Source organism: Quercus lobata, chromosome 9 (genome assembly GCF_001633185.2).
Source record: "Quercus lobata isolate SW786 chromosome 9, ValleyOak3.0 Primary Assembly, whole genome shotgun sequence".
Classification (NCBI taxonomy): Eukaryota; Viridiplantae; Streptophyta; class Magnoliopsida; order Fagales; family Fagaceae; genus Quercus; species Quercus lobata.
The window spans coordinates 24,828,689-24,845,429 of record NC_044912.1 but is presented as its reverse complement, the minus strand read 5'-3'; positions in this window follow the sequence as shown (position 1 = coordinate 24,845,429).

The window sequence follows — 16,741 nt, the reverse complement described above, 5'->3', positions numbered from 1 at the left end:
TACCAAACGAGCTATGTTTAATATAATATGTTTTTTTATATATTTTTTAAAATCTTTTTTCAATATGAAATCAGAAATTTGATAATTATATAGTTATTAACAGACATTGATTATGATTATGTTTGTATATAGAATTATATATTCTAGCATTAAATATTTATTATTATTTTTTTTTATATGGAATTCTAGTTTACATGTTAAGAAATTTTAGTCCCTAATATTTTAGTGCTTAAAGTTTCTCAAAAGAAAAAGTCCTCAAAGTTTTAAATTTGCCTATTCCGGCACTCCCCCTTCATTTTATTAACAAAATTTTTAAATTGTCAACAAATTATACATTTTTTAAAAGGCTAAATAAATTTTACTTAATTGGTCCCTTGACCTGTTTTTTTTTTTTTTTAATAGAAAAAAGGATAATTTAAAATAATGATGTCTATTTTTTTTTTCTTTTCATATTTAATTTTCTTACCATATAGAACTCATTAACCTTAAGAGCTTTAAAACATATGTTTCTAAAAATTTCATGTAAATCTCTTTAGTAAATGCTTTTTCTTTTCATTTTCCATTAGAAGAAAATATAAGATGACTTTTATTGTTTAGGACGTGTTCTATTTTGCCATCCATGAACAAAATAAAAAGGGTAAATTCCACAAACCACCCCTGAGGTTTGAGATAATACCAACTAAGTCCAACAGATTTAAAAACCTACCAATTTCATCCTAAAAAGACAATTTTGTCCCTGAACTTAAAAAAACAAAAAAACGCCGTGACTTTTTTTTATTTTCTCTTCTTCCTCTGTTTTCCCCATTTCTCCTCTGAGTTCTTCATCTTCAAACCCAACCCATCACCAAGCCACCATGGCTAGACCCTCTATCACTGGTCCCACACCAAGCCACCACCATCATAGGCCACCGCAAGCCACCTGACCAAGCCGTATGCCTGTATTCTCTCCGTCTTCTCCATGGGTCATGGCTCCATTGCGGGTCGTGGGTGCATCAAGTCCGGCGTGGATCATGGCAAGTTCGGCGTAGGTTGTGGGTCATGGCTCTCTCAAGTCCGGTGTGGTCGTGGGTTGTGGGTCTCTCAAGTCCGGCGTGGGTCATGATGGGTTGATTTATGGTTCATGGGTTTTGATTTTAGGTGGGTTCCAATGGGTTTTGGGTTGGAATTTTCTGGTTTTGATTTATTGATGGATTTTGGGATGGGTCTTGCCTTTTGGATTCAGATTTTGTGGGTTTCAGTTGTGTGAATTTTGCTTTGATTTTTTTGTGGGTTTTTGTGCATTATAGGTTCATGGTGGTGGTGGTAGGATGTTACCGTGGTGGTGGGGTGGGTTGTTGCCGTGGTGGTTAGGTGGGTGGTGTGTTTGGTCAGGTGGTGGTTGAATGGCAATGGTGACTCTGGGATATGTTTTGAGATGGAGAACTCAGGGGAGACGGGGAGAGGAAAGAGACAGAAGACAGAGGAAGAAGTTTTTTTTTTTTTTTTTTTTTTTTTTAAGTTCAGGGACAAAATTGTCTTTTTTGGACGAAATTGGTAGGTTTTAAAATGTTTTGGACTTAGTTGGATATTATCACAAACCTCAAGGGTAGTTTGTGGAATTTACCCAAATAAAAATTATTCATTTAGCATTGTTTTTATTTTTATTTTTATTTTTATTTTTTTGTACTGCATTTTATCTTTTAAGACAAATAAAAGTGGCATTTATTATTTAATTATCCAAAAATAATTTATATACAATTTATGTTTATTAAAAATATCATCATACTCTAATGTGTAATCTTCAATTTATTAAAAAGAAAATCCATGATTTAAAATGTTTAAAGAATATTAAGTGTGATTAATATAATATAAGTGATAACTACGCAATGACTTAAGGAAAGAAAATACATGTCTTGAATTATATAAAATTCAGCTGATGAAATTTTCTTAAACAACAACAATAAAAAAAAGAAGCCTTACTCCTAAAATAATAAATAATAAATCTTTTTTTATAGGCATAAATCATGTGAAAACATATTTGAAGTACACACATAAATTTGATAAGTATAAATTATATGTGTGTGGGGAACCAAAACTATTGATATATATTAATTTGACGCCCTCTAGAAAATATTTCTAACCCAACCACTAGTTTAAAAAATGAATGCTATTAATTCTTCCGTTTATAATCCATTAATTTCCTTATACGAGAGAGAGAGAGAGAGAGAGAGAGAGAGAGAGAGAGAGAGAGAGAGAGAGAGAGAGAGAGAGAGAGAGAGAGAGAGAGAGAGAGGTTTGTATTTTATTATGATATAACAATTGAGGTTTTATAAAAAATTTACACAATAACAGGCAAATCACTCATCGAAGGTGACAAAAACAAGAAAGCCACTGGAAAGTATTGACTAAAATACGAGTCGATTTTCAGCCAATTTTACTCTATTTTCTTTCCTTCTCCTTCCATCCAAACTAAGCATTATAGTAGTAAATCCCAAGCCACAAAGACCTAAGCAATGGGAATCGCCACCACCACTGACAAACTGCTACAAACTATTGGTGAGCTCCGGGGATCAAAAGAGAGAGCGGGGTTTGCAAAGGCTGTGGGTGTACTGTGTACAGTATGTAGTGATGCCTGTAATCATAATTATAGAAGCATGCGAAACTGAGGAGGATGACCAATCAAAGTACAGCAATTGATATAACGTTGGAAGTGTGAATGGAATTGGGAGAACTGCGTCACTGATCGATGGGAGATATTCAACACCAACAAATACTTTTAGAGAAATATGCACGCACAACTGAGAAAGAATAGATTTGTTAAAGGAGCACCCTGACTTGCTTCAAGGCGTTGTGTAAATGTATTATGATATACTTCATTTTGATAATTAATTAAATTTTTATATCTGGGTTATCAAAAATAAATAAATATCTTTGAAACTTTGTTATGACTGTGCAAATGGGTGAGTGATTTTTCATTTTTTTTATATATATATATATATATATTTTTTTTTTTGGTAATAAAAACACTCATTAATCACATTATTGGTGGAGCCAAGATTTCAGCTTAAGGGAACAACATTAAAAGACAATAATAAAAAATTTGATCTTTATATTCATTGAACCATGTTGAATTAGATCAACACTTTATTTTTTCAAATTCTCTTTGTGGAAAAGTATGGTCAACTAGTTGACAAGGTTCACATTGTAGATATGTTCTCCAAACTTGATCTATATCTTAAGGATGGTAATAAAAAAATTTCTTCTTAAAGAAGAATCCGAAGGATGATTTGCAAAATCTACCTCAATATAAGTTTGTTTAGAATTCTCAGGACTCATTATTACATTTATGATTCCCCACAACTCAATTAATTACAAATATATATTTCATATATTAAAAAAAAAAAAAAATGGCCCATCCATAGTTACTAACAATTAAAGTAAGAGATTAATCAGAAGACCAAAAGTTTAGACATCTAATTTGATTACTAAAAATAACTTGAGAAGATAATTTAATCTAAAAGTGTTAAAAGTATAAATGTACTTCAAAAATTATAGCTTTGCATCCTTTTCGAACGGTTTTTTCCCCTCTGTTCTTCTAAGTATTAAACTTTTAGATTTATAGCAAAATTCGAACTTCATGTGAAAAAGTAAGATATAGAAGTGAAGCAAAAAATATAAAGGATGCGGTAAGGTTTTGGTGCTGCACAAGTAGACATGGCAAAACGGGTCAGAATTTTCTGACCCGACCCGACCCCAAAAAACCCGACCCGAACCCGATTTTTTTTTTACCCGAAGTAAAAATGGATTGACCCATGACCCGACCCATGTTTTGTGCGGGTCAACCCGACCCAACACGACCCGAACCCAAACCATTTTTTTAAAACTTTTTTTTTGGGGTAAAAAAAAATAGTGAAATTAAGACAATATTAGTTTAATTGTTTATTATGAGTTTTAAGGAAACAATTGATACATTTACATAACTGCATGCAAATTAATTGAAAAATAAATTGTTGAGCATTCTGTAATGAGTAAAGATTTTTAGATATCAAATAGCAAAGTACATGCTAAGATAATCTGGTTATAGTAAAGTTAAAAATAGATTTAAAATTGTAGATATGTGTGAGGCACATTCATAAGTGTGAAAATAGTAAAGCCAAAGTATCAAATTAGCATAAATTATGAATGTTTAGATCTATTTTTTAACAATTTATGTTCAAAATAAACAGTTTTTCAAAATAAATTATGATATTTCCTAGAGTGTGTGCTGCTTAACAGTGATATGATCTTCATAAAAGAGACTAGGTATAAATAAGTAAGCAATCAAACTTTAATGTATATCTCAAATTGAAATAGAGTGTCAACTACAATTGATAATAGATTATAAAATTAATTTTTAAAATTGTAACTTTCTTATATGTTTTTATTCTTTATCAAATGAGTTATCCAATAAGTCATTTGTAATTTTTTTTTTTGGAATGTTGATATTGTGTAAAAATAAAACTTGTATATTTGTTTTACTTATCTTTGTGTTGTTTTGTTTTAGATAGCAATGTTAGGATTTGTATAATTTTAAAATTATTGAATAAATATTAATAAGTTTAACTGAGTTTATTCTTGATATAAGTAGTGAATTCAAAATAATGCATTTTACATCAAGTAATATGTTGCATAACTATCCAAATGGCAAATACATATTGTTTTCTTTATTAAAAAAAAAAAAAATCATGTGAAAAATAGGGGTCAACCCGACCCAACCCGACCCGACCCGCAACTCGATTGACCCGAACCCGATTTCAACCCACTTAAAATGATCCGTTTTTGACCCGTGATCCGTTTGACCCATGACCCGATTGACCCAACCCGAACCCGACCAGACCCGCCCGTTTTGGACACAAGCATGTACATTTTATTATTATTTTGTTTAGAATTTGAGTCACACGGGCTGGGTTTCAGTGAGGAAAAAAAAGTCAGAATAAGTGAAAATTTTAAAATAATTTTTTTTTTTTAAAAAGTGACGTGAATAGGTATATGGATTTTACTAACGTATATTTAAGGGTATACGTTAGTAAACTATTTTAGAAAACTTTTTAAGAAAAATTGAAAAATAACTTGTTGAGTTGACAATTTTTTCAAATTTCCATAAAAATTTTCCCACAATTGGATGATTAAAAATGTGGTAGGTATAACTAAAAAGAAGAATGAGAGTCTCGTGGCATTAAATTAAAATGTGGTAGGTATAACTAAAAAGAAGAATGAGAGTCTCGTGGCATTAAATTCTATGTGAGAGTTATTGTTGTTTTCTAGTGGGAGATGTGTTTTGTTTTACATTACTTCTCTAGTTCTCTGTCTTTTTCTATCTTTTTCTATCACGTGAACCACGTAGAGCATTAGCATCCAAAGATGCAAAAAAATTATATTTTACACTTTAAAAATCTATTTTATCTATTTTACCATTTTATTTTACAACTCACTCTACATCTTAGATTCTATTTTTACATACAATTTATTAAAATAATATAAATTACAACATTAAATAATATAAACAATTGAAATCTATCTCTTCTCTTCCCTCTCTCTTTCCTTTTTCTTTTCCCTTCTCTCTCTCTCTCTCTCTCTCTCTCTCTCTCTCTCTCGTAAACCCACACAACCACCTTCCACCAAAACTCTACACAAACACCAATTCTTCACCACCAAAATTACCACCACCACCCAACATCACCACAATCAATACCTAACCCAAAATCATACTCATTTTACCAAAAAAAAAAAAAAATCTCAACCACCCAAATACCACTCCCAACCCAACCACCATCGAAACCCACCACCAAGACAACCATCACTAAAACCCACCACCAAACTCCAATCTAGCCAACAGCGATCACCGATCCAGCCACCGACAGACCGAGCAACCCATCACTAACCAAGAAACCATTACCGATCCAGCCACCGACCAACCCAAACTCCAACCACAACCACTGACCCAAACTCTGATCTGTGCCATCACCAAAACCCACCACCTAAAATCACGAGGATCACAAAGGGGAATTGAGAGAGAGAAGATAGAGGGAGAACTGCACAAAGTCGAGAGAGGAGAGTTTTGGATATTGAGAGACTGGAGTGAAGTGTAGAGGAGAGAAAGAGTGAATAAATTATTATTATTATTATTATTTGTGTTTACAAACTCATGAATAGTGGGTTGTAAATATAAGTACCTATTGTTCACGGGTTCTAAAATTTTTAAGTTTTACATATCGGGTTGGAACACTTTTTTGTGTTCTCAATTGTTAAAATAGAAACTGGGGGGTGTTTACCACCCCCCCCCCCCCCCAAATGCTAATGCTCTTAGAGTAAGAATTTCTTTATCCTTTGTCTAATCTAGGAGACAATGAGGGGCGAAGAACTCAACTATAGCAAATTAGCAATACTAAGAGGAATTTTCCACAAAGTTAGGGGGAAAATTGCCCCCTCTCGACCCCCTTGGCTCCGGCGATGGTTAAAGTACACTTTAAGCCTTTAATAAAATTTGTGGTTGTTTTCATTTTGGCCTTTTATGTTTCAAAATTTTCCTTTTGACATTTTTTTTGTCATTATGTACCTTTCATATTAGCCAATATTTTTATTTCTGCCATTGATGTTTAATTCATTTTTTTCGTTTGATCCTTCATAAAAATGGAATTTTGAAAAATAAAGGGTCAATATAAAAATGAAATTAAAACAAATGGCCAAAATGAAAAGCCAAAATTTTAAAGTCTGCTAGTATACTTTAGTCTAATAAGATAAATAGGGAGTCAAGGCCAAGGACAATGCTAACTATCAACTAACCACAGCAGAGTGTGGCTTGATAGTAAGAATCTTCAAATTGTTTTACTTAGTAAGCTGTATGAGCAAAAGCCCCAACAAAGTCCCAGAGGTATGCGTGGTATTACTTATTGTCGTCACATGGCGTAGGGTAAATGAGTCCACACCGAAAACCTACTTTTTTATTCAGCCAGAAGGAAAAAGGCAAAAAAAAAAAAAAAAAAAAAAAAAAAATGAAGAAGCTAACTGCCAACTAGAGAAAAGTGGTGAGGAAGAGTAGTGTGATCAAAAAGGACCCATGAGAGGTACTTCATTTTGATAATTAGTTCAATTTCTATATCTAGTTTATCAAAAATAAATAAACATCTTTGAAACTTTGTTATAAATGTGCAAATGGGTGAGTGATTTTTCATTTTTTTTTAAAAACTCATTCATAATCATGTTATTAAAAAAATACCACTTCAATGATCTGATAGCCAAAAACAATATAAAATTAATACAATTAAAGTAAGGGATCAAAAGCACCTATTTTTAAAATTTTAGGGACTACACATAAACTTTAACAACCAACAGTTTACTTTGTCTTTAAAATAAGTATACATCAATAGAGTTTGTTTGTCTTTAAAATAAGTATATATCAATGGAATTTGTTTTAGGGAGCACAATTAAACCTCTACCTCTCTCTCTCTCTCTCTCTCTCTCTCTCTCTCTATTTTTGAAAAAATGAAAAAAATTTGGATCATTCCTATTAGGGAATTTGTTTTCTTGACTACATAATACATTAACACCCTATGATGATTTACCAATTTAAGTTATAGAAATGCAATTTTTTTTAAAAATGCAATAAAGAAATTGTAAACTAATTATTTTCGTATGTTTCAGTGTTGATATAACTAAGAGAATAACAAATATATTATATTTTGAAAATCATCTTTTATATATATGTGTGTGTGTGTTTTGGTGAGTATAAAATAATATACTAAGTATGTTTGATATAGTCTGATGATGTTGAAAATTTGTCACCAATGAACTGATGATGTTGAAAATTTGTCACCAATGGGTCACACCGTGCTCGCGACTCAGAATCGAACCTGCACGACAAAAACAATCGAGAGAAAACCTTTAGAGAGCACCGGTATGGGGCCGGCCTAACACTCTCCGAAGATCAAGTCAAAATTCGTCCTTCCACTTTCTAAAGCGTTAGAGAGGGGTCAATTAATCTTACCTCGATTTGTGAGAATGTCGGCCCTTTTATAGTGGTGGAGAGGTGGCTCTTTACCTCCAGATCTTTCCAATGTGGGACTATAGTGGTGGAGAGTAGGCTTTTCTTCTAGAACTCCATATCTTTCCAATGTGGGACTCTGATACCAATCTTTTCAGGGCTTTACTTGGTCATTTCGGATTATGGGCCCTCAGCGATGGGCCTCCAAGGCGCGCAGGATCACCTCTACATAGGCCCAACAGTTTATATCCGTCAGGCCCATTAAGGTAGGCCCGTCAGGACTCATATTTCATCATCTTCAGTTGCCCCCTTCACCCCAATGATCCATCCGCTTCTAGGTCAGAGGATCAATGGGGTGACGATCACAAAGTACGAGCATGACGGGTATTTTAATGACGGAATGAGATCCGTGAGGCTAAGAAAGTTTACACTAATTGTCGGATTCATAAAAGATAAGATGACGGTTCCAGACGGATCAACCCGTCAGGAGAAGACTCATCAAGTTGATGGTTACATGAAGGGTTCAATTTGTTGAAGTGTACTGATAGGTTATCAGCATTTTTAGAATTAACTTCCAAATACCGGACTACGTTTCCATCCGTCTGCCCCATGTGTCGGAGAAGTGTTACTATGAAGGGGTAGAGGGTGTCGGGATATACGAGCAGGCGTTGAAGGCAGGACTCCGGTTCCCGCTCTCTACACTTCATAGGGAACTTTTGCATTACCTAGGGCTGTCCGTCACACAGATATCCCCTAACGCCTGGAGAGTCTTCATAGCCATGGAGATTCTCTATGGTGCATGGTCGAACGGAGAGAGGAGACTGACGGTACGTGAATTTCTTCACAACTACCGTCCAGATGAGATCTCTGGGTCAAGGGGGATGTATAGCTTTGCTAGTCGGAGCCCCTTGTTGAAGGTGATGGATGAACCATCCAGGGGAGACGGATGAACCTGCCCGTTGACACAACCTGGGCAGTGATAAACCAATTGCGTATGCACCCGTCTTAGTTTTGTTCTGCTTTTCATATCCGTCCATTTTTATGTGTATATTCTGATCGTCTTTCTTTGTAGGTAGACGGCGCCCGCAAGTTAGCCTTGAGGAGTTCAGTTTCCTTGAAGAGATTTGCAGAAAAACTAAGCCGGAAGAAAGGACCTGGGCCAAGTTAGTGAATCCAAAAACAATACATTGGTATTGTGACGGTCCAGAACCTACTCGCGAGGCCATTGCATACGACGAAAGAATACACAAACGTGAGTCCGTCAACTTTCACTCTTGAACTTAGCTTTTAATGAGTAAAAATATTAATCCGTCCTGTATTTGCAGAAATGGACGACGCCAAGAGAAGGGCGATGATAAAATCACTAGCCGTCGAACAAAAGAAGACGGGTGAAGTTGTTGTTCCTAAGATGCCGGGGTCGTCGGCTAAGAGGAAGCAGCCGCCAAAGTCTGACCGTCCATACAAGCAGCCAAAGGTTTCCTTGGAACCTGTTGTGGGCTTGATGGCTGAAGGTATTAAGACCGTCACCCAAGCCAAACATGGAACCGGTAAGGGCTTAATGCATGCCCCACCCGTCAACGAGGAGAAGCCCCCTTCCCTTCTCCGTGACGACTCGAAATATGCCTTGGAGAAACTTTCGTCGATAATTTCCGCAGAGGATTACGAGGATCTGGGGAATCATTCGACAGAGGCAATGGGGGAGACGGGTTTATTCGCTATTGGACAGGTAACTGTTTTTCTTACCGGTTTACATCCGTCATTGTATGCCCGTCCACTCTTTGCTCTCAATCTTACACTTTGACTTTGCCTATTTCAGTCCTTAGTTATGATGAAGGGTTTGATGGATCGCTGCCTTAACCGTGAAGCGGCTCTGGAGCGTGTACGGACAAAGGCTGGGCAGACGGAGGAGGAGCTTAGCCAACTGTACAAGTGGAAGTCCAAAATGGAGCAGAAGTTTGAACTGTCTGAGAAGACCAGGCAAGAGTTCGAACAGAGGACGGAAGAAGCTGAGAAGGCCTTGAGGGGAAAGGAAGATGAAGTGAAGGACCTGAAGAAGAAGCTCCGTCAGGCCAAGGAAGATGCTGTCAACGAGTATCGCGACTCAGAGGCATTGTTGAAGGAGCTTGGGGGATCATTCCTTCAAGGCTTCGATGATGCACTCCGTCAGATAAAGAAGGCCTACCCAGAGCTGGACGTCTCCATGATATCCGTCAGCGACCAAGATCAGACATCTGCTTTGCCCGTCGCTTCAGACAACACGGAGGACCTCTTTGGAGACGAAGCAGCTCAGGGTGACGGAGAGTCCGCTATGCCGAAGGAGATTCCTGTTGCCGACGTCAAGAAAGTTGATTAAACCCTTGTAACTGTTGAGGAGGATCCGTCCCCTTTTTAAATATTTTTAGTACTTTGTGAACGGTTTGTTTTAAGTTTGCTATTGTATTGAACAATGTTTTTCTTTCATAATATGCTTCTTCATTATTTGTATCCGTTTAAGGATTTTCTCTCCGTCTCCTTGCATATTAAGCGTTAATTTGGACAAACTGTTCTGTTTATCCGTCCACTCAATAAGTTTTCCTCAACTTTAATCGGACCCGTCTATGACGTATACGATATACTATCCGTCCATTTTTATGGATAGTTTTTTATCAAGTCGATGGTCCGTTCACCTTGTGGTGGTTATACCGTCCACTTTATGGACTTATTAAATTATTCACCGTTTAGGTGATCTGTCCACTTTGTGGAGGCTATACCGTCCACTTTATGTACGTATATAATTTATACAACGTTTTGTGCGATCCGTCCACTTTGTGGAGGCCGTACCGTCCACTTCATGGACTTGTATAATTCTCACCGTTTTGGTGATCCGTCCACTTTGTGGAGGCTATACCGTCCACTTTATGGACTTGTAGAATTCTCACCGTTTTGGTGATCCGTCCACTTTGTGGAGGCTATACCGTCCACTTTATGGACTTGTAGAATTACTCACCGTTTTGGTGATCCGTCCACTTTGTGGAGGCTATACCGTCCACTTTATGGACTTGTATAATTCTCACCGTTTTGGTGATCCGTCCACTTTGTGGAGGCTATACCGTCCACTTTATGGACTAGCATTCGTTAACTTTGAGGACAATTGTAATGACATCCATGTAGAAGAAGATCCTAGTTGTATCTAATTATAGAGATGCGTAAAGGAAAAGTGCCTGCCCCCTTGGGCTTAAAAAAAAAGGCACGACAAGATTGTAGCAAGAGAAACACAGCTTAAAGAAAAAACTTATAAATAGTTATAATAAAAGCCAAATGGAAAATTGGTTGCCGTTCGCCGTGTTACTATCACTGGTAGTATTTCCTCAAATGCTCAGCATTCCATGGATGCGGTAGCTTCTCCCCCTCTGTAGTCTCCAGGTGGTATGTTCCTTTCCTTTTCCATGCCGTGACTCTGTAAGGTCCTTCCCAGTTGGGGCCGAGTTTTCCCTGTGTAGGGTCTCTAGCTGCACCCAGGACCCTCCTAAGTACCAGGTCTCCTACTTGGAAGTCTCTGTGTTGGACTCGGGAATTGTAATGTCTGGCCATGCGATCCTGGTATCTTGCGATCCTTTGCTCCGCCACCGACCTTACCTCATCTATCAGGTCCAGCTGTAGCCTAATAGATTCGTCGTTTCTGCTTTCGTCATGGTTGTGAACCCTGTAACTTGTGAGGCCAACTTCTGCGGGGATGACCGCCTCACTCCCGTATGTCAGTCGGAACGGCGTCTCTCCTGTCGGAGTCCTCGCCGTTGTCCTGTATGCCCATAGTATGCTCGGTAATTCTTCGGGCCATATTCCCTTTGCCCCCTCGAGCCGAGTCTTGATAATCTTTAGCAGGGATCGGTTCGTGACTTCAACCTGGCCATTAGCCTGAGGATGGGCGGGTGATGAGTAATGGTTTTTTATTCCTAGCTGTGTGCAGAAATCCCGGAAGTGGCTGTTGTCGAACTGCCTCCCGTTATCCGAGACAAGGACTCTAGGAATACCAAACCTGCATACGATGCACCGCCAAACAAAACTTCTAATGTTCTTTTCTGTAATGGTGGCCAAGGCTTCCGCTTCTACCCATTTTGTGAAGTAGTCAATACCCACTACCAAGAACTTCAGCTGCCTTACCGCTGTTGGGAAAGGTCCCATGATATCCAGTCCCCACTGAGCGAACGGCCATGGAGCCGTGATAGGGGTCAGCTCCTCAGCTGGCTGTCCGATAAAATTGCTGAACCTCTAGCATTTGTCGCAGCTTTTAACGTAAGACTCGGCATCCTTCTGCATGGTTGGCCAGTAATACCCAGCCCGTACCAGTTTGTGCACCAACGACCGCGATCCAGAGTGGTTCCCGCATATTCCTTCGTGTACTTCCCTCATTACGTAGTCTGCCTCCTCAACCCCGAGGCATCTTAGGTAAGGGTGGGAGAAACCTCTCTTGTAAAGAATGTCTTTTATCAGGACGAATCTTGCAGCTTGGACTTTCAGCTTCCTCGCTGCATTCTTCTCTTGTGGCAGTAACCCGTCCTTCAAGTACGAAGTTATCTGGGTGGTCCAGTTTCTTTCAGAGCGTATCTCCTGCATATTGTCGGGGTCTATTAGTGGAAAGAGTTGAACAAAGGAAAGTACATTACCCGGCGTCGTCACATGTTCTGCTGAGGCGGCTTTGGCTAGCCGATCGGCGAGCTCATTTTCTCCCCTTGGGATTTGGACGACCGTCGCTTTTAGCCCGTTAACTCTTGCCCTCACTTGATCAAGATATCTCTTCAACCTTTCCCCCTTGCATTCGTAGTCTCCGTTTACTTGATTGGTCACGACCTGAGAGTCGCAATGGACGGCTACACTTTCAGCTCCGGCGGCCTTGGCTAGGTCAAGTCCTGCCGCCACCGCTTCGTATTCTGCTTCATTGTTGGTAATTGGGAAGTCGAGACGGACCATACATTCGATCTTGTCTCCTTCTGGTGACAGCAACACTATGCCGGCCCCTCCAATTCGCCGATTGGATGACCCGTCGGTGTAGATGCTCCACTTGGGGGGTTCTTCTGCCCCCTTGTCCTCGTCACGCGTAAACTCTGCTATGAAGTCGGCTACAGCTTGTCCTTTAATGGCCACACGCGGACGGTACTTGATATCAAACTCACTCAATTCTATTGCCCACAGCGTCAGTCGACCTGCGGCTTCAGGATTACTCAGTGCCCTTCGCAAGGGCTTGTCGGTCATTACGTTCACGGTATGGGCTTGAAAGTAAGGTTTGAGCTTGCGAGCCGCTGTTATCAATGCGAAAGCGAGTTTCTCCATAGGTTGGTATCTTTCTTCGGCGCCGCGGAGCGCCCGGCTGGCGTAGTATACAGGCTTCTGTGCATTATCCTCTTCTCTAATTAAAGCTGCGCTGACGGCGGCAGAGGAGACAGCCAAGTAGAGGAAAAGTTCTTCACCAGGTTGCGAGGGGCTCAATAGGGGTGGTGAAGATAGGTATGACTTTAATTCCTCGAACGCTCGCTGACACTCGTCCGTCCACTCGAAGGATTTCTTTAATGTGCGGAAGAAGGGCAAGCACTTGTCCGTGGCTTTCGACACAAATCTATTTAATGCCGCTACCTTGCCATTAAGGCTTTGTATCTCCTTCACATTTCGCGGGGGGGCCATCTCCACTATGGCTCGGATTTTGTCCGGGTTAGCCTCAATCCCCCTCTGGGATACCATGAACCCTAGGAATTTGCCTGCCGTTACGCCGAATGCGCACTTTCCCGGATTGAGTTTCATGTTGTAGGATCGAAGCGTACCAAACGTTTCCTTAAGATCTTCCAGGTGGTCTTCCTCCTTCCGGCTCTTCACCAGCATGTCGTCGACATAGACCTGAACATTCCTACCGATTTGCTGCGCGAACATCTTGTTCATTAGCCTTTGGTATGTTGCCCCCGCATTCTTCAAGCCGAATGGCATTACTTTGTAACAGAATAGCCCTTGGCTGGTTACGAACGAAGTCTTTTCCTGATCGGCCTCGTGCATGCGGATCTGGTTATAACCCGAGAAAGCGTCCATGAAGCTTAATAATTGGTGTTGAGCCGTCGAGTCTACTAGGACGTCGACTCTTGGAAGGGGATAGCTATCTTTGGGGCACGCTTTGTTAAGATCTGTGAAATCCACGCACATAAGCCATTTGCCGCTCGCTTTCTTTACCATTACCACATTCGCCAGCCAATCGGGATAGTAGACCTCCCTGATGAAGCTTGCCTCTTGGAGTTTGCGGACCTCCTCCGCTATTGCTTGGTCTCGTTCCGTTGCGAACACTCTCTTCTTTTGTCGGACGGGTGGAAATGAGGGCAATACATTCAATTTGTGTACCATGACCGAAGGATCGATTCCCGGCATATCGTCATGGCTCCAGGCGAACACGTCCTTATTGCTCCTCAGGAAAGCTACGAGCTCTTGACGGATTGCGGGTTTGGCAAGCGTTCCGATCTTGGTTGTTCTGTTCGGATTGGAACTGTCCAGAGTTATCTCCTCCAGCTTCTCTGTTGGTTCCGCCACCGTTCGGTGCTCTTCTATATTCAAGGCCTGGATTTGGTCTTGCATCTCCATCATAGCGACGTAGCATTCTCGTGCGGCAACTTGACTTCCGCGTAGCTCTCCTACCCCATACTCCGTCGGGAACCTTATCATTAGGTGGTAAGTTGATGTTGCCGCCTTCCACGAGTTGAGCGTAGGTCGTCCAAGAATGGCATTGTAGGCGGACGAGCAATCGACCACCAAGAATGTCACGTTCCTGGTGATTTGTTGGGGGTAATCTCCTACTGTCACTCGTAACGTTATCGAGCCCAAAGGGAATACCCTACTCCCTCCGAAACCAACGAGCGGGGCGTCTGTCGGTATTAGCAGGTCCCTGTCAATCCTCATCTGCTGGAATGCCGGATAGTACAATATGTCGGCCGAGCTGCCGTTGTCGATCAACACTCGGTGCACGTTGTAGTCTCCTGTCCGCATGCTGACGACGAGGGCATCGTCGTGTGGATGGTGTAGGCGCCGTGCATCCTCTTCCGTGAACCCAACAATAGGGCCTTCTCCGTTTGCTATCCTTGGCACTCTGCCCGTAAACTGGACATTCTGTACTATCCGAAGGTATGTTTTGCGAGCCTTCTTTGACGATCCGGCCGCAGCAGTTCCTCCGATTATCATTCTTATGTCTCCAATTGGGGGTCCTGGTCGCTCGTTTTCTCGGCGGAGGTGTTGTTCCTGTGGGGGTTGATCCGTTCTTCCCTTGTTGACGAACTTCTGCAGCTTCCCCTGTCGGATAAGGGCTTCGATTTGCTGTTTCAAGTCGTAGCAATCGGCCGTGTCGTGGCCGTGGTCACGATGAAAGCGGCAATATTTGTCTTTGGACCTTCTGCTGGGATCACTCTTCAGCTTTCCCGGGAACGTCAGGGACCCTTCGTCCTTAATCTGCATTAGGACTTGGTCTATTGGCGCGGTCAATGGGGTGAAGCTTGTGAATCTTCCGCCCGTGGGTTTTGGACGTCTGTCCTCCCTTCGATCTCCCATTCTTCCTTTCTTCCGTCCCTGGTCTTGTCGGGGATCCTCTTGTCTTTCCCTTTTCTTGGGTCTATCTTCTCGGGCTAGTAGCACGTCTTCAGCGTTCATATATTTGGTGGCCCTGTAAAGCACCTCCGTCATGGTCTTGGGATCGTTTTTGTATAGGGAGAACAAAAATTTACCCCCCTTCAGCCCGTTCGTGAATGCTGCTACCAATATCTTGTCGTCGGCTTCGTCGATCGAGAGTGCTTCCTTGTTGAAGCGTGATATGTAGGCCCGCAGTGTCTCCTCCTCTCGCTGCTTGATATTCATTAAACAAGCCGTGGATTTTCTATGTCGGTGTCCTCCGATGAAATGCGTAGTAAATTGAGCACTTAGTTCCTTGAAGGTGCAAATGGAGTTGGGCGCTAGCCGGCCGAACCAAATTCTTGCTGCTCCCTTCAGGGTTGTAGGAAAGGCCCTGCACATAATCGCGTCTGCCACTCCCTGAAGGTGCATCAGGGTCTTGAAGGTCTCTAGGTGATCTAGAGGGTCCTTGACTCCGTCATAACTATCCATATTTGGCATACGGAACTTGCTCGGCAGGGGGAAAGAGTTGACGGCTGTTGTGAAGGGCGAGTCAGTCCTGTTGACAAGGTCGTCAAGATCACTCGACACTCGACCCTTGAGAGCGTTCATCATTACATCCATCTGTTCCTTAATCGCCTGCATCTCCACGATGATGGATTGGGGAGTCGTATCCGTCGGGGTAGGGATGTTAACGTCCCGTCGCACTGGTCTGCTCGGGGCGTTACTCTCCTGTTGTCCGTCCTGATCTCTCCTTTCAGCGCTGGTCCCCTCCTGATCCGCTCCTTGGTTATTGATCGCCGCAGTCTTTTGGTTCAGTTGCTCTTCTAGGTCGTGGTTTTGTTTGGTTAGGCGCTTCACTGCTGCGGCGAGCGTCCTGACTTGTTTCTCAAGGGCAGTCGTAGGGGTTTCTTCTTGGACGTCATGCGTGGTTGCCATTGAGCGCGTGAGTACCATGTAACTCTTTTGTCTAGGAAGCGATGAAGTGCCACACCGATTTCCCACAGACGGCGCCAACTGATGATGTTGAAAATTTGTCACCAATGGGTCACACCGTGCTCGCGACTCAGAATCGAACCTGCACGACAAAAACGATCGAGAGAAAACCTTTAGAGAGCACCGGTATGGGGCCGGCCT